This window comes from Callorhinus ursinus, unplaced genomic scaffold (assembly GCF_003265705.2).
Source record: "Callorhinus ursinus isolate GAN/ISIS: 27379988/994484 unplaced genomic scaffold, GSC_fseal_2.0 scaffold34, whole genome shotgun sequence".
Classification (NCBI taxonomy): Eukaryota; Metazoa; Chordata; class Mammalia; order Carnivora; family Otariidae; genus Callorhinus; species Callorhinus ursinus.
This window is the reverse complement of record NW_027397096.1, coordinates 14,336,894-14,339,786: the sequence shown is the minus strand read 5'-3', so window position 1 is coordinate 14,339,786 and position 2,893 is coordinate 14,336,894. Positions and strand designations below refer to the sequence as shown.

Genomic DNA, 2,893 nt, shown 5'->3' with positions numbered 1-2,893 from the left:
CTTACCGAGCAGCCGCCAAGCGCATCGGCTCCCCGCGGGCCGGAGGGGCCGGCGGGGCCGGCGGGGCCGGCGGACGGGGGAGGGGCCGCGATCCCGCGCCGGCGGCGGTGGCAGCGGTGGCGGCGGCGGGCCCGGCGCGGCGGCGCGGCTGGGGCGCGGGAGGCGGAGAATGCGAGGCGAGGCCAGCTTCCTAGCGGCGGGCGGCGAGAAATGCAGCTGTCCCTGCGCGGCCGCCGGCGGGGCCACAAGTGGGCCCGCGCGGGGAGGAGCGGGGCCGCGGGCGGGGCGCGGGCCGGGCCGCGGCGCCCCCAGACCCGCTCGGAGGACCGATCCCCTCCAAGAGAGGAGGGGAGCAGGAATGGGGTGGAGGAAGCGGGGCAATCGCGGGGCCGGGGGGCGCCGGGGCCAGGTTAGCAAGTTCCCCCGCCCCCGGTGTCCCCTCTCCGCGCCAGCCGCCGTGAGTCCCCGCTGGCGGGCCGGAGGGCGGGAGCGAGGAGCCTCGGTCTCCCCCCGCAGAGCGGGTTGCGGGGCGCCCTGCCCCTCCCTCCCTCCCGGCTTGGGGACCGGCGCCGGGAAGGCTCACCCGGAGAGGGGGGGGGGGGCGGGGGGAGGGAGGAGGGGAGGGGGCGGGGACCCGAGCCCTCGACGAGCAGGGGAACCTAAGAGCCGGGCTGCCCGGGCTGGTGCGGAGTGTGGACGCACATCTGGGCCCGGAACGGCTGAGGTGTGGGGGAGGGGCGGCCCCTGGGAGTCAGGACTCGGGAAAGGAAACCCAGTGCTGAGGTCAGAGGAGGAGGGGGTCAGGAAAGGGGGTCGGGAAAGGAAACCCAGTGCTGAGGTCAGATGGTGAGGAGGGGGTCAGGAGATCGAAGCTGTTACCCGTCACATCATCAGATCCGTTCTGCCGTCTCCCCAGCTCCTCCCGGCATCCCCGGTCACTTCAGGGGCTCCCGAGCCCCGAGATTTTCCACAGAAGAACTTGTTCAATAAATGGGAAATCAACTTTGTTCTTTTCCCACGTGGTTTGGTTTCAAACTCCAATTTGAGGGTGGGTAGGGTGGGGCAGGGGGCGACAGCCCAGCAGCCTGCATTGAAGAGGAGCTATCTAGGAGCTCTGAAGACGGTACAGTTCCGGGTCTGCATCCTCGTCGGAGACAAGCCGGCCTTAGAGACCCACTTCCCATCTGGGCCCGGACTCCAGGGAGTAGCCCCCCTCTCCTCTTCTTCTGAGGGCTTGCAATCCCCTAGCTCTGCGGAGACAGATCAACCCGCTCAGCCACAGAGACATCTGATGGTAAAAACCACAAACCAAAGTGCCCCAGCCACCATGTGTTTCCATCATTTGCATGTCAAGGGAAAGTTTTTTCAGCGCGTTGGGAACCTGGGAGGGGGAGAAACCTCAGCACCACACCCTCCTTGGGGACATCAGACACCAGGTTAGCCTGATGAGCGCAGCTCCAGAACTGGGCTCCCAGACCCTCTGAGGATCTCCACTCTCTGCCCACCCCCTCTCCTCACGCTCCTTCTCTTGGTGATACATTTGATTTCAGGGGGGCCCTTGAAACCCCAGAGGTAGTCCCCTAGACCCCTAGACCCCAGCTTAAAGATCCTCAATCTAGACGGACTGACTCACGCCTCCATGCTGACTCCTGGCTCTAGTCCTGAAGTTGTAACCGGGGGCTTGGGGTTGATCCTCTTTGCCAGTCTTCTAGATCATGTACGTCATCACAGGTGTTACCTTGCTCCTACCCACAGTGCAGTTGGTCTGCCACTTTTCTGCTGACTTGCAAGATCCTTCTGCAGTTCCTCCCTGTCACCTTGGCATTTCAGAGCCCGGAAAAATGCATGGGCAGACTTGGAGATAGCCCTGTTTGCATTCCCCTCTGAGTGTTCATAAAATCTTTTAATGTATTATTAATAGAGTCATCAAATGAAACCAGTCACTCAAATGGATGCTCTTCCTTGAAGGACACTTCTTGGGCAGTGCTAACCTACTCTTCCGTTCAGGGCTGTCTTCCTGGAAGCTTTTCCTCAGTCCCCTCCCCTGCCTCTCATAGCCCCCTGGGTAACCTCCCTCACTCCCGCCACTGCCTCTGAGCTGCAAGTTCCCCGGGTTCCCAGGCCAGGCCTGCAGTTCCCCTGGACATCTCACAGGTAAGGAGCCTGGAATCCAACTCAGAGCCCTTCCCTCCCCAGGCCTGCCCCTCCTCCTCTGGCTTGGCAGCTGGAGACCTCAGTCCTCAGTTTCCCTTGCCCTGTGTTCTTTTGATTATCGAGTCCTGTCCATTCTTCCTCCACCCCCACCCCCAGCTTATTCCCCCAGCTTCTGCCCTGGGTCAGGCCCCTATTGTCTAAGTTCATCTCAGAGGATGAGACGTCCCTGCCATTTCAAGCCCAACCCTCCTGCTCCAGGAGACTCCATCAGTTCCTTCTTTCTCCCCTTCTCTCTGCTTCATACCTACAAACCTGAAGGATGCCCCCCTTTTTAAGAAGCCCTTAACCGCCCCCGCCCGGCCCTGCCCTCAGGCCACACCCTGGTTCTCTCTTGCCCATTCCTCAATAGACTTCCTCTAAAAAGAAACCAGACATACTCTGTCTGCTTCCTCAGTGGCCCCTGGATCCTGCAGTCTGGCCTCTTTGCCCAGCATTCTGGGGACAGCTCTCAACAGGGAGCACCAGCCAGCCCCCAGTCCTTTCCACCCAGGGCCTCCTCCCTGCCCCACTCTGCCCCCCTGTAGCCCTGCATGCCCTTGAAATGACTCAGTACGCTCCTGGTTTTCCTACCAGTTCCTTCCTTTCTATTGCTCGGCCTGCCCCAAGAGCTTCTCCGGGGCCCAATCCTCTTCAGTTTCCCTTAAATCGCACAGTTCCCAGAATGTTCTCCCAGTGGGGC

The 2,893-nt window shown here is 62.0% G+C and overlaps 1 protein-coding gene across 2 annotated transcripts in view; it reads right to left on the bottom strand.

Annotated features, from left to right (window-relative positions):
* Positions 1-126, bottom strand: part of CUEDC1 (CUE domain containing 1) — an 81,655-nt gene extending 81,529 nt beyond the window's left edge. The window contains exon 1 of one of the 2 annotated variants that reach the window (XM_073879564.1): positions 6-126. The gene's annotated coding sequence lies outside the window, so the exon portion shown is untranslated. The remainder of the gene's footprint in view (positions 1-5) is intronic. The other variant, XM_073879563.1, reaches the window with a different exon arrangement.
* Between the last annotated feature and the right edge of the window lie 2,767 nt (positions 127-2,893).